At 41.7% G+C, this 25,198-nt stretch overlaps 1 long non-coding RNA gene across 1 annotated transcript in view; it reads right to left on the bottom strand.

Moving 5' to 3' along the window:
- Window positions 1-417: 417 nt before the first annotated feature.
- The window catches only part of LOC135320491 (uncharacterized), a 63,313-nt gene continuing 38,532 nt past the window's right edge, over window positions 418-25,198 (bottom strand). Inside the window, exons 9-11 of the long non-coding RNA XR_010379640.1 lie at window positions 12,779-12,900; window positions 2,040-2,127; window positions 418-822 (exon numbers count right to left, since the gene is read on the bottom strand). This is a non-coding gene — a long non-coding RNA (uncharacterized LOC135320491). The remainder of the gene's footprint in view (window positions 823-2,039; window positions 2,128-12,778; window positions 12,901-25,198) is intronic.

Here is a 25,198-nt window from a genome sequence, read left to right as displayed (position 1 = left end):
ACCCAGGGCCCCTGGTCGGGGGGCAAGGTCTCCCTGCCTCTCCCAGCTCAGGCCCATCACTCACAGATGTGACTGGACCCCACCTTCAGGGCCCAGATTTCCTCAGTCACCGAGTCCCACCACCCACACCTGACCTACCAGGTACTCACTGGCACTCACTCAGCACTGACTGTGTGCTGGGGACCACGCTGCACACTGTTCACACGTTATCTCACTGGATCTCCACAGCAGTCCTGGGAGGTCGGTACATCACTTCTTCAATTGATTAGATAAATTGTTTCACTTCCTTGAGTGCATCATCCAAAGTGACACAGCTACTCAGCCACAAAACTGGGACTGAAAACCACTTGAAAATTCTACACTCCTACACCTCGCTGCCACCCTAATCTGACTCATCACATCATCTCCTGCAGAGCCTTCTAAATGTTTCTAAGCATTCTACAAGACAAAAGTGATCTACGAGAGCACCCCACTCCCCTACTTAAGATCTGTCAATGACGGTCCACTGCCCTTAGGAGAAAGCCCCACCGGGCCTGAGCACAGCCCAACGGCCCGGCATCCGCGTTCCCTGCGCAGCCTCGCCGCCTCACCCACCACGCAGATCTACACGTGCCGTGTCCAGGACAGGGATGCTGACTCCGTACAACCCGGGGCTCGTCTCAATCAAACAATGATCACCTTCTTCAGTGTTCACCCTCTTCAATGCTGACGGTCAGAAAAATATTTTCTCAGGATGAATCAATATCTTTTTCCTTACAACTTCCTGTCATTGATAATGAGCTCCATCCAAAATACAGAAGACCTAATTCTCAGTCTCCTTATCTGTAAAATGAGAATAACAAGGAAATATATGAAGTTTTAAGTGAAATAATATATATGTGAGGCTGAGGGACAATTCCCAACATACAGTAAGCACTCAATATGTGCTTACTTAATATTAATAGGAATATATTGCATTCCAGCAACATTAACTCAATGTTTTATGGCTTTGTCCAACAGACTACAGACAAACATTTGGACGAACACCTTTGAGCAGATCAGCCCAAGCGTGCTGGGAGAGGTAAGCACTGACTCCAGTTACAGCTGCAGCCAACCAGCCCTACGGGGCTGGGGCAGTTTGCTCAAACTCTTACATGTTGCTTGAGAATTTAGCTGTCATTAATGAATAAAGACAGGTGTTCTTTAGTCAAAATTCCTGAAACATATATCTTCAAAGATTGATGCAAATTTGATTTCAAGTACAACACTCTCACTAGAAAATATTTGAAAATGATAGTCTTAGCTCCCCTGCACATCAAAAAGGGCATGATCTTAATGTATCTGACTACACGAAAAGTGTTGTTTAAAGGAATTTAAGATGAAGCCATCCTAAATAAGCTCTAAGTATCATCTTCACAAAGCCCCACCCAAGGGTCTCATTTCTCACTTCCACATAGGTGTTCAGGTAGCTTAACCTGGGTCTTGGTTTCTTATAACACGGGGGTGGGAAGAGTTGTGGATAGATTTATGTAGCAAATATAAACCTAGGGTATTTGCTGTGTAGAAATCCTAGAAATAAACAAATTAATATATAGTCCTACCCTCAAGAAGCTCAGCCTTTCCATTTACAACAGCATTAAAAATAAAATGAGAGATACATTTAACAAAAATTTACAAGATTTGTACATTGAATATTTTGATGTATCACCGAAATAATACTTAAAAGATCTACATATATGGAACACATCCCATGTTCATGGAATGGTAGACAATATTGTTAAAAATGTTAAGACTCCTCAAAGTGAGTTACAAATTCAGTGGAATCCTTATCAATATTCCAGCTGACTTCTTTGCAAAAATTGAAAAAGTGATCCCAAAATTCATATGGAAGTGCAAGGGGCCCAGGTCAGCCAAAACAATCTTGAAAAAGCAGAGCAAAGTTGGAGGACTCACTTTAAAGGGTACTAAAAAGCTATAGTACTAAGTCAGTATGGTACTGGCATAAGTTTGGATAAATAAATCTATGAGACATAATAAAAACCCAGGGGGAAAAAACTTACATTTACAGTCAGTTTTCCACAAGGGTGCCAACAACACTCCATTGAAAGAATAGTCTATTCAACAAATGGTGCAGGGAGTGCTGAGTATCTGCAGGCAAAAGAATGAATCTGGAATCTGGACCCCCATATTTTAAATAAATAAAAATTAATTCAAAATTGATCACAGACATAAACGTAAAAACTAAACCTATAAACTTTCCAAAAGAAGACGCAGTATAAATCTTTGTGGTCCTAGGATAGGCTTTGGTTTCCTAGATACAATACGAAGAGCACAAGTGATAGAAGAAAAAAGCAGATAAACTGGACTTCATCAAATTAAAACCTTTTTGTTACAAATTACATCATCAAGAAAGTGAAATGACAGGGGAAGGGGGTATATCAAGTGACAGAGTGCATCCTTAGCAAGAAAAATAAAATAAATCAATACATCTAATTACCTCCCCTGTAAAGAAATTGTTTTAATGCTTAAAAAAACTAAAGTGAAAGGACAATCTGCAGAATAGGAGAAAAATTTTGCAAAGCATGTATCTAAGAAGAGACTAGTATTCAGGATATATAAAAAATGCTTACAACTGAACAATACAAAGAAAATCGACCCAATGTTTAAATTTGCCAAGGATTTAAATAAATACACAAATGGCCGATAAGCACATGAAAAGAAGCTCAGCATCACTAGCCAAATCAAAATCAAAATGAGTTCTCATTTTACACCCACTAGGACGGTTATAATCAAAACATGGACAATAACAAGTGTCGTTGAGGAGGCAGAGATACCTCATTTGCGGCCAGTGGAAAGGGACAATGGTGCAGCTTCTTTGGAGAAGTCTGGTGTTTCCTCAAAATGTTAGAGATATATGGCTCAGCAATTCCACTCCTACATGTAGAGTCATCCCTCAGTATCCTCGGGGGGTTGGTTTCAGGAACCCCCCACCCTGGATACCATAATCCAAGGAAGTTCGATTCCCTTTACCACCAGCCATCTGGATCCATGAAGTGGAAACTACAGATATGGAGGGCCAACTGTACAGCCAACAGAATGAAAACATATTCCACAAAAACTTGCACATCAATATTCATGGCAGTATCATTCAGAGTAGCCAAAGGTTACAAACAATATCCATCCATCAATGAACGGATAAACAAAATTACCAAGAATAGGCCCACAAACTTTTGGTCATTGAATCTTTGACAAAGGAGGTGAGAACATACAATGGAGTAAAGACAGCCTCTTCAGAAATGGTGTAGGGAAAACTGGACAGCTGCATGTAAATCAATGAAGCTAGACTACTCCCTCACAGCATACACAAAAATAAATTCAAAATGGCTTAAAGACTTAAACATGTAGACAAGACACTATAAACCTCTTAGAAGAAAACATAGGCAAAATATCTGACATACATCTCAGCAATGTTCTCCTAGAGCAGTCTACTCAAGCAATAGAAATACAAGCAAAAATATACAAGTGGGATGTAATTAAACTTACAAGGTTTTGCACAGCAAAGGAAACAGTAAGCAAAACTAAAAGACAACCTATGGAATGGGAGAAAATAGTTGCAATAAATGAGACTGACAAGGGCTTAATTCCCAGAATATATAACACCTTTTACACTTGATAAGAAAGAAAAACAAACAATTCAATTCAAAAATGGGCAGAAGGCCTAAGGAAGCTTTTCTCCAATGAAGACATCCAAATGGCCAATATGCACATGAAAAAATGCTCAATATCATTATCAGAGAAATGCAAATCAAAACTGCAATCAAATATCACATCTCACCAGTCAGAATAGACATCATTCAGAAGTTCACAAACAATAAATGCTGGAGAGGCTGTGGAGAATAGGGAACCCTCCTACACTGTGGTTGCAGTTTGGTGGAGCCATTGTGGAAAACAGTACAGAGGTTCCTCAAAAGACAAAACATTGACCTCCCATATGACCCAGCAATCCCACTCCTGGGCATATATCCAGAAGGAACCGTAATTCAAAAAGACACCTACACCCCAATATTCAGAGCAGCACTATTTACAATAGCAAGACATGGAAACAACCTAAATGTCCACTGACAGATGACTGGATAAAGAGGTTGTAGTATATTTGTACAATAGACTACTATTCAGCCATAAAAAAATAATAAAATAATGCCATTTGTAGAAACATGAATGGACATGGAGAATGTCATTCTAAGTGAAGTAAGCCAGAAAGAGAAAGAAAAATACCATATAAGATCGCTCACATGTGGAATCTAAAAAAACAAAGAAACAAAAAGATAAACTTATCTACAGAACAGAAACAGACACACAGACATAGAAACCAAACTATGGTTACCAGAGGGGATAGGTTGTGGGAAGAAATAAATTGGGAGTTCAAGATTTGCAGATACTGAGTATGTATAGAGTAAACAGCAAGTTTATACTGTATAGCACAGGAGAATATATTTAATAACTTATAGTAACTTATGTTGAAAAAGAATATGAAAATGAATACATGTATGTTCCTATATAAATGAAGTGTTGTGCTGTACACAAGAAACTGATGCAAAATTATAAACTGACGCAACATTATAAACTGACTAGAATTCAATGAAAATATTTTTAAATAGAGAAAAAACGAAAAAAAAAAAAGAAAAAGGATATTATAAAACCAAAAGAATAAAGTACTGACTGAGGCTACAACATGGATGAACCTTGAAAGTTTATACTGAAATAAGCCAGACACAAAAGGGCAAACAGTGCCCTTTTAGGTGAACTGTATCTAAGCATTTATTGTACTATTCCAGTAAATTTTCTGGAAGTTTGAACTCTCAAAATCAAAATAAAATGTATTATTAATTAAAAACCTAAAATGATTCCTCACAGGAGGGCTTTAATTATTAAATGCAGAAATGCATGTAAAGCTCCTGGAACAACACTTTGCACGTCCACACACAGTCACTGCTGTCACTGCCACTCAGAGGGTGGTGCCAGCGCTGATGAGGGCTGCCTCCAGTCGCTCCCCTGCAGACAGGAGTGAGGGCCTGGGCTCTGACAGGAAGGGTGACCGGGAACATGGGTTAGACAGAGCCACGCCCCAGACTTTGTATTACCCAACTTTCTTATACAAACTGCTCCATGTAACATAAACACGCTACAGGGATGTATATTACGACACAGGGAATATAGCCAATGTTTTACAATAACTATAAATGGAGCATAACAATAAAAATTGTGCAACTATTGTACACCTGAAACATATCATATTGTAAATCAGCTATACTTTTATAAAATGTTAAAAAATAATTTTAAAATGTTATCACTTCAGTATTCAATTCGGTTTTTAAGTAACTAATAAACAGCTTAGAATGTATAAAACATTTAAGTGTGATGTTTGTTTACATATTTATTTACTTTCAGCCTCCTGCTAAAAGAGAAATTAAACAATTTTTAACACAGCTTAACAACCATAACAACAAAAAGACAAAAGTTAGAGTGAAGAGAAAATGGAGATTCAATACTTAAATGAAACCAGGGGGAGGTAAACTCATAAAAACGAATGCCATGAAGTCAGGGTAAGTGTTAAAGGCCGACTAGAAATTCAGCCATAAGATTCTTGGCAGCTAAAGCAAAAAGTAAAAGATGATGGGGCGGGTGGTAGAGCTCAGTGGTAGAGCGTGTGCTTAGCGTGCACGGGGTCCCGGGTTCAACCGCCAGGGCCTCCTCTAACAGATAAATACACCTAATTACCTACCCCCCCAAAAGAGGCCCAAAGAAAAGAAAAAGAGAAATTTCTTTCCTAAGAAAACCTGATGTTAAATTTAGATTAAATACTAGAAAAAAAAAGAAAGAAAAATAGAAAAAGATGAGTGACACAAGCGATAATGCCCGTGAGATAAATCTGCGGTGGCTGCTGGCAGGTCCCCATCTCCCACGTGGGAAAATCTGAAACATACTTCTCACCACTCAGAGTCATCATCAGCCCACCCCACCCCTCTCCCTGTTAAATGCAGGAGCATGGGTAGGGCCCGGCCTTTGCTCTCTCTGTGTCAACACAGTGAGACAGGATGGAAGGGGCCAGAGCACAGCCATTCAAAGAAGTCCACAGCAATTAACATCAAAATGGTGAAGGATTCAACCCCCAGTAGGCCTTGAGGCTCAGGATGAAGAGATTTTACTTCTAGCAGATCTTGAGCTTCATTATACACCCATTGTAATAGTAACATGGTGAATAACACGCCCCAAGGCACCATGGCCATCCCAAGGCTAGCCACAAAATGTCAAAGGGTGGGAAATGGCCAAATCCCTGGGAATCCCAGCCCCTTGCCCTTAGGCTGCTCCTTCTAATTATTAGCATATAAAACAACCAAGCCCATGAAAACCAGCAACACAGCGCCACCTCGTGGTCATCACTCTCTCCCCCTCTTCGGAGAAGGCCCACAATTTGTCTGTGGAGTGTGTACCTACTTTTAATCTGAGCACCCAACCCCCACACCTCGTGGCATTTCTCCTGCCTTTCAACGTGTCTCTGTGAATAAATCTACCTTTACTCAACAGTGGCTTGCTCTTGAAATCTTTCCTGCATGAAGCCAAGGACCAACGTCTGGTGGGGCACATTCCAGGGGCTCAACCAAAGCCTGGGACACAGCCCTTCCCATGCCCCACATGTGTTTTCTTGTATCAACAGGACTGGGATGTGAAGGGAGTTCTGAGGCCCCAGCTAAGGGACAGAAGTAGCCCCCAGGACCAAAATGGCGGGCAGCCCCTCCCCCAGCAGGGGCCCTGAGGTCAGCCCGGTTCTCTGTGGTTCTCTGTTGTGCTGACTCCCCAGCCAGAGAGCGTTCTCCTAGGCCTGTTCCCACAAAACCCTTCTCTCCAAAATGCAAGCACATCATGTCACAGTCCTCTTATTCAACCAGGAAATTTTCAGACCACTATTTCCTTCCCTAGTAAAGAATCTATCTGTCCTCCCTCCCATCCCACCACTTCTTTCTTTGTGAGAACTCTGTACTCCCCATACACCATCCTGAACGCAGGTGCCTTGCTGGCTGGGACAGAGATGTTTCAGTCTCACACAGCCTGCATCCTTTCACTTTCCCCTTTCTACCTTAAAAAGCCTTTCCTGAGTCTCCCACCCATCTGATTCTGAACTTCACAAAGTGCTGAGGTTGCAGTCACTGTGTGCATACATCCCAGGTTTTGACTAGGTTTCCTTCACAAGATCTTCATTAAGGAGCTTCATCAAGAAGTTTAAAGAGTCTTTTCTTACATCGGAGTGGAGGAGCCTGCATAAAATTTAAATGGCCTTGAAGAGAGAGTTAACCAGGGACAGAGAGGTCATAGGTCTTAGTCAACAGTGTCATGAGGCAAAATGTTCTTCGAAGGCTCAGAGTGGCTTCTGAACACGGAGTCGGGAGGGAGGAGGTGCCAGGCTGTGAGTGGGATGAGTGACACTGGGTACGCTACCCCAGCTGGGGAAGTATTGGATTTTGTTCTAGTTTTCCAAGAATTTCTTAACACCTTTTCACTTATTGTCATATACCATTTCCTACGGATTAAGAAAATCAATGTCAGTCATTTGGGCAACTTGGTAGAAGCTACACGATGCCATTCACAGGGCTGGGATGTAACAGCCAAACCAGTCTAAGTTGAAAGACCAGTAGGGGTATTTCCAAGGTAATCACGGGCATGCAGCAATCTCCCCAGCTTCAATTACCTCATCTCAAAAGTGGGGCCAATAAAACTACCAAGCAAAGTGCGTGATGATTATGGCCGACATCTGTTTACTAGGTAAGTGCCCGTGACAGCTGACACTGGATTAGGAATGAGTATGATCAACGAGGCCCAGTCAGCCTGGTTACATGCACCCTGCCTTCATGCCTTGGTGCAGGAGCGGAGTTTGTTTAGCTGAAATGAACGCCCCCAGAGCAGCCCCGAAGGGAAAGCTCCTAGCTCTGCACGGCGAGACGAGTTCCTTTCCTTCTCTGAGCTGATAACAGTTTGCAGTCGTCTGTTTTTACATTTATTCCTTTAGTACCTGCCTCCCCTCCGGAGTGTTTGCTTAAGCAGCACAGGTCCAGGTTTGTGTTGCTGCCTGCCGGATATTCTGGGCTGGGAGACAGGCGACTCCACGTCTGGCTCTGGTGCTGAACGGAGAGGGCAGAAAGCCCAGGGTCCCATGCTGAACAGAGGCCCCTGCACCCAAAATTATGGTCTGACTTTGGGCAAATTACACCGTCTTCTTTACCCTAAGATTCCTCATCTGTTCATGAAAATAACTGCCCATGGCACGTAGAGTTTCAAGGATTAAAGGAAATCACCAAATTCACAACCTATTCAAGGGGCTACCAGTACGTCCTCAACAGGCACATGCTACCTTTATGGCTGTGACACACGCTAAGCGGGGCGGAAGGACACAGTGAACACTGCTAAGTGCCTGTTAAGTGTTTCATGTGTGTTATAATACTGTTTAAAACTTACAACAAACCCAGGAAGAAACGAATATTATAATGCATATTTCACAGATTCACCAACAGTTTAATGGAGGTTACACTCTAGTCCAAGGTCCTTTGGTGAGGAAATGGCGATTTAAACCTGAATCTGAGCCCAGGCCTGGGCTACACCTCTCTCCAATCCACCTCAACACTTGCCTATGAAATCCACCTGTCCAATACATGTTTGCACAGGCCAGCTCTTAAATGCAAATTGTGCCACCGTTTGTCAATGTTTGTTAATTACCATAAAGTGCTCTCAGAAACCGCTACAGAAAAGACAGGTTGACCCACATCCCTGCCAACAAAGAAGAGATAATTTGCCTTGCGTTCTCCTGTAATGTGCAGAAACCCTTCCCTACACCACCAAATTCAAATGTATGCTTCCTCCATGTTTATGTTTGCACACGGCTTATTAAAGTAGAAGGTACCTGCAGTAATTCCATCTCGGTTCCTTTCCAAGTTTCCAGATTATCCACAGTCTGTGAATGAAAATACTACAATGTGAATTAAAATACTACAACCATGTCAGTAAACAAAGAATGCTGAAACCAAGTCATCAAGGCTGCCGCCACCCCCCAGTGCGGACAGACCTGAAGCCCAGCCTCTACAGCCACTCACAATGCTGCCCTCTGAACAGACTGAGAATAAGAAGACAGGATAATTGCCCTAGATAGCTAGGTGCTTGTCTAAAGAATGAATCCAGTGAGGTCAAATGATACATACAAAGGCACTAAATTCTTTAACTTGAGATGCCTGGATTTCTTTAGATAACAAGCAATCTTTTATTCTTCCAACTCCCTGGTCTTTGTTGTAAAGCTCCTATATAATCCTAGTTCCTCCCCTACTTCTTGGGGGCAGACCCTCAGACAGATTTGAAGGCTGTCATCCCGCCTCGAGTCCTCCCGCCTAATAAAGTGTAACTCTAAACTTTCAGGCTACACATTTCTTTCAGTCGACAAGTCCCAGAATAGACACAACTCATCAATTCTGTAATGGAACACACTGGATCAGGAACCAAAAGCGTGTTCTAGTCCAGAAAAACTACGGGTCCCTCTTTCTTTCTGTCATTATACAATCCCACCAGAACTCATTAATTTTCTGTCTGCTCATCTGGCAACCAAACTCAGAGAAGAGTCAACTCAGCAGAGTGCTCTACTCGGGAGAACACCCCGCAGCAGCACTGCAGGCTACCTGCCCTCCCGCACGCTCTGCCGACCCATAGTGTCCTCTGTGGAGACCAGGCCAACAGAGGTGTTCCCAACAGCTGCAAAGTCCCACAGATTAAATAAAAGCATTATATTTTCTACGATATGTTATGTATATTACCATCTCTGAAAACAGCTTTGCCAGAAGCCCAAATTTTCCACATTAATCTGCATAGGCAATTCCGGCCGCCAAGGGAAAACAAGTCTTATGACGATGCTAAGGGCTCCAAAGTCCTCTCCAGGAGCATCAACCAAACTGCCTGCAGGCCTGCAGCTGCAGGCGGCTACATGTCTGTTTTTAAAGAAACCCCTTCCTGCCCTCGGGCGCTACAAAGTCCCTCTATGCCCTCCCATTTCAGGGTAAGAGCAGCCACTGCAGAAACTTGCAGGGCAGCACTGACAGGACTGGACACAGAGGATCAGAGCTAAACTAAGCCTTCTGATGACACGAGCTTGTCACTGTGTCATTTTACAGATGAAGGTATATACAGAGAGGTGGGGTGATCTTGCTCAAAGTCACACAGCTAATAAGTGGCAAAGTCTATAACTCAGCTCCACCCTCTGGCGTGACGCTCCAGCTGGGACACCCACAGGGTTCTCTCGTGCCTGCCTGAACAGTCCTTTACTGTCACTCATAACCCACCACGGTTTCTGACCCTAGCCTGACTTTTCAGCCTCTTCTCCCTCTAGTTTCTCAGGAACAAGGCTGCTCGGGCCACTGTGTGACTTCGGGCTCCCCAAACCCTCAGTGCTCAGGGTGGTCTTGCCTGTGCATCCAGCACCCTGCTCAGAGGCTCTTCCTCCCCTGCAGGAGGACGTTTCCACTCTCCACAGGGACACCCCCTCAGGGAAGCGCTCTTCTCGCCCTCAGCACGGCAGGTGTCCCAGGCCACATCCCGAGCTGCCCCATTAGGACTGCCTGTGCCCAGGTCTTCTAGTCAGACCAGCAGCCTCAGAACCAGGGATTATGCCCGGGTCTCCCTGCAAACCTACTGCCCGCCTCACAGCCCCCAGCCAGTAGGTCACCTGGAAGTCACAGCAAGTGCCCCACCCAATCCCGAAATCTCTTCATTTGCCAGCACCGCTGATGACTGGTCTCCAAAGTTTGGTCAGTTTCACACAAAACAGCAGCTTCCACTGAAGCTGAGGGTTTTCACTTCTGCTCCCCATCCTTACTGGAAACGTCAAGGGAAACCAAAAGACCTTTTCTCAACCCTTTTCTGATGACACCTTCCCACCCACAATACTCACATGCTCAAGAGCTTTGGGTCAACGTGATTTTGTTTCCCTTATGCTAAGTGGCTCAAAACACTGCAGGATTCTTTCTCTTTTGAGAGTATTTGTTTGTACTGAGTTTATTGACTTTAATCTCTTTTTGTCTCTCTCTTAAGTGTCCCTAGCAGTTGCCACTTCTTACTCCCTTCAGCAGCCTCCCTCCCATCATCTAGTCTAGGAAATCATCTGTGATGAGGGGCCCGGGGGCAGTCACAGAAGATGGAACAAAGGTACAGAGAGGCTACATAATTTGCCCGAGAAGATCAGCTTCAAGCCCCAAAACTGTGTGTCACGTCCCTCTGTTTAACACTTATGCTAAACTAGTTAACTTTTTATAGATTATGGTTATAAACAGATGAGGTATCAAAATACATAGAAGGACACACATCAACTCTAAGATGTTTATTAACCCCACTATTTTGTTTCTATTTATTTTATTTCTATTAAAAAATATTAGGAACCTCTGCAGTCAATATAACAAAATGTTAATGGGTGTTAAATCCAGAATATAGAGGCGTAAGTGTATCATTACTCATAATTATTTGTATGCTCACAAGACAAAATGACTTGAACGTCTCTCTCCCCTCCCCCTACTCGCTACTGGCTCTCACCTGAGCTCCCATACCACACATTTAACAGCCTTTCACTTTATCCACAGCTGAACTCATCAGGGTTCCCCCAAAGCTCCCTCTGCAGCTTTCCCTCCTCAGAGCACAGCAGGACCATTATTTACCTCATTAATCCACCCAGAAACCTGGGCCTAACTCCATCCTACCTTCACAGACATCATTCATCCTTTCCTTTTTACCATCTAAACATGCCTAAAATCTGTTCATTTTTTCCCGGTGACTGTTCCACTGACTGTCCCACCGCTCAGGTAGAAGCCACCAACACTGCCCACCTGGACTCACGAGTCTCCCAAGTGGCCTTCCAGCTGCTCTCCCCTACTTGAGACAAATTGGATTTTGTCACTCCCGTTCTTTTATGACTCTTTTCAAACCTAGTGTTCTTAGAAGAATCTCCAAGTTCTTCACATGGTGAAGGTGTTTGCCATGAAACTGTCAGCTCAGGGAGGGCAGGACCCCCCTCCTCCTTGGCCCTCCTCTTTCCCCAAGGCCCCGCCCTCTCCCTCGGCCCCACCCTCTCCCCCTCAGCCCCGCCCTCTGGCACAGCGCTGGCTCAGGAGGACCTGCTGAGATACACCAGCCTGTATTCTAACCCTGGTGTTCAATACTTAGCAAATTGCTTCACTTATCCATACAAATCCAAGGTAGATTAGAAAGATTTTAGATGTTCAGCTAGACTATTGATTTGGGGATTTTGCACTAGCAACCTGCAATTACATGTTCTAATGATTCTGTCTTCTTAAAACCACACCCAGATTTAAGGAGTTATTTGTGGAATGTCTTCGGAGTAAAAGGGACTGTACTTTTACAGACTTTATGTTGTATAACATGAACAACCCGGACAGGGTCACAAATGGAACTGCCTCACAAGTGACCGAAGACAGGTGAGAGGCACAAAGCAACAGGTCGCAAAGACGGTAAGAGCAAATTTGTTTTGCCAACCCCCTCAAAAATGCCTGAAAGAACCAAAAATTCTGAATTTTGAAAGTAAAAGATTATCATATAGTGAAATAAAATAAATAATCCTCTTCATCAGGGTTTCAAGATCTGACTCCAGATTTTTTAGCAGGCCATACTGAATCCTAGCACAGAAAAATCAGATGGACTAGTGGTGAGTAAGTTCCAGGAAAATGGCAGTAATTCCTCCACTTGTGTAAGGACATACACTCACCTGCCGAAGGTGAATGTAGAACGCATTCTGGAGAAATTCAGTAGCTTCCAGGCTCCGCTTCTGGATGCCGAGGACACGGACAGCTTGGAAGCATGCTTCTAACAGTCACCAGAATTCTTACACTGCAGGGGGAAAAGGAGGCCCTCAGTCGATAGCAGAGATGTTTCTGTCATTTATCACAGGCGGTGCCTCAGGGACTCAGTGCCCTGCAGCAGCCCGGCCCCAGGCGAGGACACGCAGCGTGGCCCACCGAAGCAGGAGGTGCGCTGTGCTTGAGAAAGCCCATCCCCGATGGGGGCAAGAGTGGCTGGTGGGGTTGAGTGAACATATAAATGCCCACAGAAATATGCCTGCATTCATTCAAGTGATACAAGCAACAGTAGCAGGCTATTTAACATAATTTCAATTGTCAGTGGAAATTTTGCCGTTCCTTTCCGCTTGTCACCTGCACTCTGAAACAGGCTTAGGCTCTCTCACACCTGCAGCTCTGAAGCAAGAGTTGTGAAGTCATTTTACTTTGCTGCAAGTGTCCTCGGTCCCCTTCTAACTGTGTCTGTCCTCACTTAACACAGTCGGATATCTTCCTGGATCTCTGCCTGAGTTCCTTTCTCCTCCTCCTCAGATCCTGAGATAAAGGACAAGTGAAGGCACATGACCAGAAAAGGCACTGTGGACTTGACTGAAATCCACAGTGACCCCCTAAGTGAGTGCTGCCCACCCCTTACATTCGATACTCAAGGTTCTGCCCAGGGTGAGATCCAGCCCAGAGAGGTGGCCCAGGCCAATTGAAACCTACGTGGCTTGGGCACGGCGACAGGTGCAGGAGCTGGTTCCGGGGTCAGGCCCCTCCCCAACTCTGCTCCCCTCTCTCCCGAGGCCCCGCTGCCAAGCACTCAGGCTCCGTGATCTTATGTCCTTCTCTTCTACTCTACTCCAAACCCTTTTCCTTTTCCTTTTTTCCCTAATTATCCCCAGCTGGAGTGATTTTTCAATCGCAGTATCTGAAAAAATTTCCTGCAGCCGAAAATGAGGTCTCAAGAAGTCAAAGCACATATGCTACTTCCTGAAGAGTGCCGCTGGCTAGGGGGACCCTCACCAACACTCACGTGGCATCAGACATGTTTCAGGGTTGGCCACCCCCAACAAGAGTGTGCTGTGACCCCTATGCCCGCACAGCATCTCTGCTCACAAAAATATAGTTGGCCCACTTATCGGTTATTAAGAAGCAAAAATACAAAATTGCTCATGTTTCTTACTAAAATTATCTATGAAGCAGAAAAGGGAATTGTAATAGAAAAGAACAATTTTGACCCCATGTTAGGTCTGTTCCTTTGGCTTTAACCCTGTGCCCTGTTTTCTAGGCTCAGACTGGCTAGCTCTGCACCATTTGTAAAAGAAAGTTGCCTTTAGACTGAAATATCCAGGACAGCCTATTCTCCTGGCCGTGATCTTGAAGGATGCTAATTCATCTGCACTTATGTAGAGATGGCAAGTTGCAAAATAGAGAATAACCTTTGTTTTTTTTTTTGGAGGTTTCACAGGGGCAACATGATTTGATCCGCATGGACAGCTGCAAGAACAGCGGATTCAAAGGACAAGCAATTCATACAGCAAGAAGTTTCCAACAACTAACCAAAACCCCGCCCCTTTTTAGTATAAAAGGAGACACAATTCTGACTTGTGGAAGATGATTCTCCTGGACATCAGTCTGCCATCTTCTGGATCTGCCAGCTTTGCAAATAAAGTCACTATTCCTTGCTCCAACACCTCATCTCCCGGTTTATTGGCCTGTCATGCAGCGAGCAGAAGGAGTTTGGACTCGGTAACAAAATGACTGCATTGGAGGTAGTATGTCTCCACAGTTTCCTCGTTTCCAATATGTAACATGCACATTACTTATGATCTAGTGCAAATAATTCATCAAAGACAACCACAAAAAGAAACTATACTCACCCAGCTATCAACACTGAAGACAAAACCTGTCAATTTTATAAGCTGTTTAAGAACACAACCAAAAAACCTAACATAGGGAGTTGATTCCACGGAAATAAAATTATTTCTACTCCTTCAAAACTTTTTCTTTTCTTTTCTATTTTATTTTGTTAAGCTTATTGAAAAGAAAATAAAAGTCAGATCATTTTATTTCACGTATTTTTGTTATAGCTACATACTTTAAATACTACAGAGACTTAAATTTCAATAAAAAATTGTTCATATATTAGTATAAAGATATATACACAATCAATGGGGATTAGGAAAGGAGTGGACATTTACTAAAAATCCACTGCAATCCAGTCTTTTACAAGCATATCCTGGAATATAAGCTCTATTATCCAGGGGACCTCACCCACATTCTCACTGCTGAGTCCCTTAGTAATCAACTACTAAGGCACCAGCATAGAACCATGTGATCTGTATTTTAGGAATAAATGAGGGAATTCATTCAATTCTAAAACAAAAACCCTAAAATAAATACTGAACTTATTTACAGATAAAGAAAATTGGTCCCTCAAAAAGTAAAGTTTCTTCCTCAAGGTCACAAAGCTAATAACTGGTAAAGGCAAGATTTGAACTAATCTGCCTGATTCTAAAAACTAAGGTGGAAATCCCATTAGACTGGGGAGGGTCCAGCTGCGCAGCCTATCACCATATCTTTGTTCAGATCTAGCCTTAGGCAGCCTGAGACAGCACCCCATTTCTATGGAACTCGAGGGCAAATGATAACAATAAGGATTTTATATCCAGCAATTTCTTAGGTCTCATGTATATAAAGTGTCAGCAGGTCAGCAGAAAATCTCTGGAAACCATGAGTGGGTCCAGACCTTTTTGCTGATTAGAAACTCAATCTATCAGGACATAGTGACCTTCCCATGAGAGGCCACATGGACATAAACTAAAGGCAGCTGAACAATGAAAACTAGCAAGACCCTGGAAATCAAGCAAGAAGGATCCCTGCCATCCCCCAACCAGTTGCCTCTTCATCCACGTGGACACGAAGACAGAAGACCCGGGTTCTTGTCCAAGTTACACTATCATGGATTCTCACCCATAAAAAGGTACAACTCTATGCTGTCATAAGTCCTTTCCAACTCAAATATGATGACACCAATATCTCAGCAGAATATCTATGTCTCCACTTCCCCTCTTCTAATAGGAGAATATTTCTATGGACACAAAGCAGAAATCCAATTTAAAAAACCATGCACGAAGCCAGGTGAATTTCTGCTTAAGAGACTTTCCTCTCACGCTCAGTGAATGAAAACTCAGAAAAAGTGGTCCTTCTCCTTCAGCAAACGGGAGGCATCCTGATTGTGTGTGTGTGTGTGTGTGTGTGTGTGTGTGTATAAATCAAATATAATCGTCTGGGATGTGTACAGATTTTTTTTAATGTCACTGTAATTTCATGGGGATGAGCCAACATTTAAAGTAATTTGAATCTAGTGTTCTGAGACAGTCTCAGTTTCTTTTGGTGGAGGAGGTGAAAGGGGAGAGTAAAGGAGGAAAGAGGTAAATGAAACAAAGAAGTAAGAATACTGCTAGGGAAAGGCAAGACGTTAATTTTGTTCCTCATTGCATCACAACAAATTAGGGACTGGCTTTCCCCCGATGTCTTACCGAGCACTGAGTTGAAGAAGAAGAGGCGACAACCCATTTCTCACTGAGATTGTGGCTGTACATGGCATCTTATAGACACAAATCATTTACACTGATCAAACACTCTAGCAGCAGGCTGTAATTCTCCTGTTTTGAGAGACAAGAAAACAGGAGTTCAAAGAGGATGTATAACTTGACAAAAGTCAGAGGACCAGTAAACAAGAGAGGATGAATTCAAACTCAGATCTGAATGTAGAGTCTTATCTTCCCACTCCCAGGACTGGAAAATCCTTAACACACAGGCTCCCCAGCTCCCCTGCAGTGTTCCTGGCGCCAAGCATTTCCCATGGTAATGGTCTCCAGTTCTCACAGACACAGCGCTCTGTGCAGCCAATGACCTTGATCAGACCTTGATCATCTACCTGCCACGCCCACCAGGCTTCACCATACAGGCAGGAAAGCTGGCTTTCAAGTGCATACAAAGCCACCCCCGGTCTAACCTGGGCTCTTCTGCAGCTTCTCCAGCCTAAAGGCAGCCATGAAACTGCTCATAGTCTGTACATGAGCCACACTACCTCTCTCCATCTGTCTCCCCACCTATACTACTTAGCTATGACCATTTTGACAATCTTGGAAACAAATTTTTAAAAACAGAAAAGAAAGGATTCTGGAACAAGTGCTTAATACTTACAATTTTAAATGACAAGTTACAAATTGAGTATTGACAAACCGAATCTTCCTTTCTAAATGTCAGTTTTAAGCATTTAAATATATAATAGCAAAAAATTCTCACAAAATTAACAAAAACATAAACAATAAACTGGAATAAATTCAAAAATAATGCCCATGTTCTAAATGGAGAAACTTCAGGACTATACTGAGGGTTAAAGTAAGAGGTATGAATGTAGAGACATAAACATATTGCATGGAGGAAAGCAGTTTTGTAAAGCTGTAAGTTCTCCTAAGAATAATTCAAAACTTACTAAAAACTCCCATGAAATTTCCAATCTGATTTTTTTTAACTTGAACAAAATATTTTGGAACTCTTCAGGAATAATAAAGTCATAATACTAGACAAGAAAATTTGGGATGGAAGAAAAGAATCAAAAAAAATCAGACTGCCAGTTATTAAATAAATTTTTACAATATGTAAGATATGGTGCTGGAGTAAGGAAGGGAGATTGACAGAAGGGAACCATGAGCTCAAAAAGAGACTCTAGTGTATGTAATTATTTTGTACAGGTGGGATTTCAAATCAAAGAGAAAAGTATGAATTCAATAATTGTCCTGGGACAATCAGAATCACCTAGAAAGAATAAATTTTATTCCTGTCATAATGACCACAGGATAAATTGCACATAGTGATGTAAATAATAAAAAGTACTAATAACAGCAAATACAACCCTTTGCTCTTATTAACTCAACTTCTCCTCACTATAACAAGTACTATTATAATCACCACCTTAGAGATTAAAAAAACCTACATAAGAGATTTATTCCATTATAAGGAAGTATTTCTAAGAATGTCAAAGTTAAAACCCATAAGGAAGACATTTATTATCTTAAGAGTAGTTTGAGCCACAACAAGATTAAAAGGAAATCTTGTTTCTGAACAAAATGAAAGGAAAGAAATGACAAGAAAAAGCTCTGTGATACATGTTGATGAAGTCACGAAGTAAATTTTCATAGCATACAAAGAGCTGTCACAAAGCAACAAGAAGCTCCCTCACTTAAATGTTTCCAAAGGACAAAATGAATCATTCATTTTAAAAAATTCAAAAGGCTAATGAGTGAAAAAAGCTCAAAACTTCACTGGTCATCAAATGCAAACTAAAACAATGAAAAAGCACTTTTGCTTATCATATTGGTGAATATTTTTAAGATATTCTAGTTAGTGTCCATCTGTGGGAGAACAAATCATGAGCGACTTTTTCAGAGGATGACATATCAATGGATATGTAAACTCTGAAAAACGTACGTACGCACTGACTCAACTCCAATTCTAGGAATCGTTTCCTTTAGGAAAAAAAAAAATCAGTCCAAACAGATGTATTCATCAGGGCATTTACACAGCACTGTTTACAAAGGTGGGAAGAAAAACTGAAGTGAAATCATATCCAGCGATAGAGAATTGGTTACATAAGTAATTGTGCATTTTTTCATTCCCCAATGGAGAAGGAATTTCTAGAGTCACTTGAAAGGAGTCTGTGATGAATGTAAATGTCACATCCAGGGACTAAATTTCCAGAAGCCTTAACTAAAGGAATATACATACAAGATCACAGGAATGTCTGTACAAGAAGGATGCAAGTCAAACATTCTTTCTGACAGTGGAAAGTGGAGAAAACTTAACTGTCCACCATTAAGACAATATTACGGTAAATCACGGCGAGCTGCGGCTGCTGAGGGATCCGGCGTTTCGCCGTGGTCCAGGGTCTTGTCCACAGCAGTCTCCCACCAAATGTGTCCGTGGACAAGAGACGACACCCGCACATCAGGAGACCCCTCCAATCTATCTGAAAGGACAGGGTGAGTCTGGAGTGGGAGGACGTCTATGATATACCCCTGAGTGTATAAAGCGAGCTGCAGAAAAACATATAGTATGGTCTCATTTTTAAATAAATCATATATACACACACCTATACATTGATTTCTCATATGTGTATATATATGTATCTCATAGGCATAAAGGTCATGAAATATATATACGAAATTTTCCACAGCTTTTACTCTCAGGAAATAATGGGAAGGGAGTTAGGGGCCTTCCTGTACCACCACAGTTCTCTTTTCAGTATTTCAGTTAAGTATACTTGGAATTTAAAAGTTTATTTAAGTCCGAAGTAAAATGGACGATGCATTCCTTAAGACAGAATGCTACACTGGTCATTAAAAATCATGCCAGGGGAGATAGAATATTGTAGAAAAACATGTAATAAGCCGAATGGAAAATGGAGATCTCCGCACAGTAAACAGAGACAGAGTGCTCACTGGTTTTTATGACAGAGCTGATACACACTGACGAAAAGAACAGAAAATAAATGTTAAATTGTTAATTATTATCTCTGAGTAGCGGGACCAGGATAGACTATTTGCCCCTTTTTTCAGACTTATTATATTAAATGCAAATTATTTTTCATCTGAAAAAAGCATTTTTAGGCGTGTAGTACCACGCATTGGGGAATAATACATGAATACTTACAGAAACAAGTAACTAGGAGACACCGCAGCAGCGCTACACAATGTAGAACGGGCGATCCTGATTAACATTGTGCAGTTACATAAGGACCCACAAAGTGAGAGCACCTGCTGTAACAGGGCATAGCCCCCTTCTGTTTGTCAGTTTTGTCTTCAGGTCTGAGGCAGTTCTGAGCACGGCCAGTGTCAGTGCTGGTGTCTGGATGAATGCTACTGGAGGTGAGGACACCTGCAAGCGGAGAGGAAGAACAGAAACCATCCTCTGCCTTTTCTGTCTTGTTTCTTTGTTACTTTAAAAGAGAGGAATAAATAAGATAAACTGTGTATCTTCCCTACTGAAATTTCAGTAATGAAACCGTTTTTAAAGTCTTCACAGCTTATATTCTGCCTATAACTGTCTTTTCAACAAAGCATCATATTTATTAAATGTGAATTGACTCAGTTAATTAACTCTCTGTTGAAACATTCTAGTAAAGAACATGAAATGCCTTATGTAAAAGAACCACACCTGCAGTGACTAGCACAGCTGTCTTGACGGCAGTGCATTCAGCCCGCACCATCCTGTGGTCCTGAGCTCCTGATGCTGGTAAGAGAGCACGCTGCCGCCTCAGATGGAGAGATACTGTGAAAGAGTTTGAAATCTACAGTACTGACAAAACATAACTGACAAATCCCAGGCTCCTTTGAGGCTGTCATTTTCTGTTTCTGGCCAACCCCCGTCAATGAGCAGAACCACCCCATTCCCGAGTCATGGGACTCACGTGGGAAACAGTTTTGGAGAAATTACCAGGTATAGAATGTAACAAACTATACATAGATCTCTGAAAAAAGAAAAGATGCAATACTCTGATTTTGGAAGAAACTCAAAATATTCTCCTAAGCCTTAGTAGCTGGAAAGGCTGGGCATCTCCTAAGCCACTTATTTATTTCGCAGCCAGTGAGCATCTCCCACAAACCCTGTTTCCCTGTGTCTGCTGGGAGCCTCAGGCACACTGTTGCTGTCGATCTTATAAGTCACAGGGCAGACGTGTGTCTCTCATGCCTGCAACCCTCACACAGGCTTGCCTCCTAGCCTCACTGTCTGAACTTGGCCCCATTTCCTCACCTGTTTATTTGGTATCTGTTCTGTAAGCTGCCTGAAATGCTTTTTGGAACATGTCAGAAGATTCAGTGTGTAGATAAATGGACAGATGGACAGGTGAGAGATGGGCAGACAGACAGAGAGACTCCAAGAAAAGGGGAACAAAGAAAATTTCCTATGCAGAACCCTCTTCTAGTCAGGGAAGAAAACCACCACGGAGACGTGTGAAGAGGCAGGTGGCTTAGGACTATTTCCTGGATTCCATGAAAAGTCCCACCAAGAGAGAGGGTAGAACTATAAATAATAAAAGAAAAAAGCATGCATGCTTGAAAAATATATCTACAATATGTACTTTCTAAAGAATAGATTCAAATCAGCACGGCCCAATAACACAATCCTTGGGTATTTACAGAAGTGAGAATCCCATCTCCAAACCACAAGGCATCCCTTCGGAGCACTAAGAGTCTACACGGGACGGTCATAAAGCTGTAATCACAAAAGCTATGCTATCCTGCCCTTACGAGGAATGAGCAGCTGTGCTCGGGCTGCCCACGCGCCATTTACACCCCACAGCACCTCTAAGGGGGAGGGACGCCTAGCAAGCCCGTCTTTGCAGGACAGGAAACAAGTCCAGGAGAAGCTAAGCTGACCTAACATTTCTCCATCTCCCATGACTGGTCACTCCAGAGCAGGACTCGAACTCGGACCCACGTTTGTAATCACGGTACTACCGGGCTTTGCGTGCTTTTTGTGTGTATAATACATTTGTTTCTGGCATGAAAGGATATTTAATAAATGATCGGTTGTCCTGTGTATCTCATTAGCTCACAATCATTGTTTATAGTGTTGAATTGTACTCTTTTTCCCTGGAGAAAGGAATGGAACCAGCGGGTGTTAGAATGAGGTGGGGCTCCATTCTTTATCTGGTACCTCATCTCATCCAAGTCCCCAACCAGGGAGAAGGAGCAAATGTTCTCTTCATCTTTTAAAGAGAGGGCTCCACTGATGGTGACTTAACTCCAAAACCAAGTCTGGGGAAGGGCACATTCAGCAACCAGAGCATTATCACCTGTAGGAAGGCGAAAACAGCTCACGGGAGGGCTCAGGGGGTCAGCTTGATTTAATTTCAATCGATAAAACAGTAACACACTCTAAAAATACTAGCATGCAATCGATTGGCTCTTTCTTGACATTTAGCAATTTTCCACAGCCCACATGTAAAATGATCGTGAACAAGTGAAAGGAAGTGTCTATAGACAAGAAAAATCAATGCCACATGTAGACTGAAACCCAGGCTGGAGGAAAGGAAGAGAAAGGGCATAGTAAAGAAGTGGGGAAAGGTTGGGGAAATAAAATCATCACAAGGACTCTCAAGCATCATCCAACAATCATACAATCATTCAAGAGAGAGAGAGAGTTATTGAGGTCCTATTCTGTGCAAGGTTGTAAAGCGGGCAAAGCAAGAGCGCAGCGACCATGGTGGCAGCAAGTGGCGGGGCTCAAATACACTTCTGATCCTGGTACCTTGCACACTTGTCCTCAGTATAAAGGCAAAAAACAAGAAGTAAAATAAAACTCTGTAAACTCAAAGCATTGTTGAAAAAAAATTAAACAAGACCTAAATACCTGGACAGACACACCACGCATATTCCTGGATCAGAAGACAGAGCTCTTGGAATGGCAGTGCTCCCCAAAGCGATCCGTATATTCAACGTGGTCTCGATCACAATCCCAGCGGGCTCCTCTGCAGAAACTGACTAGCTGCTGCTACAATTCATATGGGAATTCAAGGGTCTCAGTAACCAAAACGTACTTGAAAAAGAAGAACAATTTAAGAGGACTTGTTATTCTCAATTTCAATCCTTACAACTGTATCTCCAGGTGAGATTAGAGGCCATTGTGAAGTTATTACTTTGTTTATTCTTATTTTCTAAATTCTCTACAATGAATATAACTGTTACAATAAAAAGAATAAAAAGTAAGGTTTGTTTTAAAATATACACACTGATTCACTCATTGGGAAAAAAATATTTTAACTATAAAGAGGTAAACAAATATCTAGTGAAAAAGGACTACTTAAAAACAAGAGTGTATTTACATTTTTCATTAATTGAAAACTGAAAAGCACAAACACATCAAGTTTCTAGGGAGACCGATGCAACAAATTAAGTTATTTTCAAAAATTCTAATTGAACAATGAAAACTCAAGAAAGGGAAAATTGTGATTGACACCCAAGTGCAAACACATGGAAAGCAAAGGCCTAGAAATCACAGTTCCTTGAACTCTGATACTAACTCAATAGAAGAGGAAATTCCTCACTAAGGGGACAGTGGAATCCCATGCATAAGACAGCATACACAGTACAAACTGCACTAGAATCTGAGGTGATTTTCTTAGAAGAATTCCAAAGTTACAACATTGCTGAAAAACTATAAAAACACTGAAAGACAGATTAAAACACACAGTCATATATATTATATAGAAACATATGAAGTCTACTCCCATGTTGCATAGAAATACAAACATATTTGTTCATTTATGGGCACTGAATATTTTATCGCATGTAGAATATTTCAACTAAAACAAATAATCAATAATACACAACTCTTGTCAAATCTTCTTGATAAGTTACTCTGCTATGTAACCATAATGTGTCTAAGATAGATCTAAAATTAGTGAAAAAGTTCTTTGTATGGTTTCTTGAACTCTTCTCAAAATTCCAAAATTAATTTTAAAATAGATCTGAGCAGTATTTCTATATTAACTTTTCCCTCGTGGAATGAACAACACAGTCTGTTGTCAAAATTCTGTCCTTAGAATGATTCACGAGCACCGTATCCTAACAAAACTGCTGGACAACAAGGCACTATCCAGACACTGTGACCAAACAAACGAAACACAAGGAAGACAGTGACCCTATTATGGAGGGCTTACCGTATGTTTCAACACCGGGTATTTATTTGATTGGTTTGATTGGTTAGCAAAATAAAACCAATCAAGTACTTTCTGCTTTGAGCATTCAGTAAGTCATGACTCTGTTGTTAGTGTCATGAGAAGGAAAGACTTGAGCATGACTTGATTAGGTCAATTGGCAAAAGCCATCACTGGGGAGTGAGTAATAAAGAAGTTAACTGATAGCAATGCTTCTGCCTACAAGAGACCTAAAATAAACCTACACTGATCTCTTTAAGGAAATGAGGAGATGAGGCCCCAATGAGAAAAACAAAAACAAGAAATCAAAAAAGTAAAGACTTTTTCATTAACGGTTCCAGGAAGTAGTGGAGCATGGTGGTGAGGATCACAGATGCTTGGGACAAACATGAGGGTCTGAATTAAAACAGCACTGTGTAGCTTTGACACTGATAAGTCAGTGAAATTTTCTGAATCTCAGTCTCCTATCCATAGACTCGGGACAACAACAGCACCTGTCTCCTAGAACGGTCCTAATAATTAAGTTATTTTATATATAAAAGGTTAAATAAAATACCTCAGATATTAAATATTACCCCAAAAGCACAAGGAAAAAAGAAAACAGAGATAAATTGGAGTTCATCAAAATTTAAAACTTTGCTTCAAATGTCACCATCCAGAAAGTGAAAAAACAACACACAGGAGAAAATTTTTTCAAATCATTTATCTTATAAGGAATTTGTATCTATAAAAAAAAAAAACAAAAAGGAACTCCTACAACTCAACAATAAAAAGGCAACTCAATTAAAAAATGAATAGAGGATCTGAAAAATATTTTTCAAGGAAAATATACAAATGGCCAAAAAGCACAAAGAAACGATGTTCAATATCATTAGCTGTAAGGGAAATCAAGTCAAAACCACTAGGAGAAACCGCTTCACACTCACTACAATAGGTTATAATCAAAAAAAGTGTAACAAGCACTAATGAGGACACAGAAGAAACGGAGGTCGCAGCCGTTGCTGGTGAGGATATAACACAGCGTAGCCAACTTGGAAAAATGCCTGTCAGGTCCTTAGAGAGTTGAACATTTGGTTTCTGAATGACCAGGCAATTTTGCTTCCTGAGCACACACTTAAGAGAACTGAAAACAAATGTTCAGATAAAAACTCCTACAGGAATATTCACGGCGCCATTAATCATCACAGCCAAAAAGCAGAAACAACACAAATGTCTATCACGTGATGAATGGGTAAACAGAGGGGCCCAGCCATACAGTGGAATACTAGTCAGGAATAGCAAAGCATAGAGTACTGACCCAGGCCACAACTTGGACAAATATTGAAAACGTTACTCAGTGTGAAAGAAGTCAGTCACAATAGATGGTTCCACTTACATGAAGTAACTAGATTTACATGAAATTTCCAGCACAGGCAAATCCACAGAGAGAGAAAAGTGGCTTTCTGGGGCTGTGGGAGGATGGGGAAGATGGGAATGTCTGTATATGCGTAAGGGGCTTCCTGTTGGGGGGATGAAAATATTCTAAGATTGACTGGGATGAACAATTCTGGGCATAGAGTAAAAACCGCCGTACATTTTAATGGGTGAATTGTTATTAAAACTGGTAAGAAAAAAAGCA

Source organism: Camelus dromedarius, unplaced genomic scaffold, assembly GCF_036321535.1.
Source record: "Camelus dromedarius isolate mCamDro1 unplaced genomic scaffold, mCamDro1.pat HAP1_SCAFFOLD_117, whole genome shotgun sequence".
NCBI classification, from domain to species: Eukaryota; Metazoa; Chordata; class Mammalia; order Artiodactyla; family Camelidae; genus Camelus; species Camelus dromedarius.
Note: the sequence above shows the minus strand (reverse complement) of the source record. Positions and strands in the feature narration are given on the sequence as shown.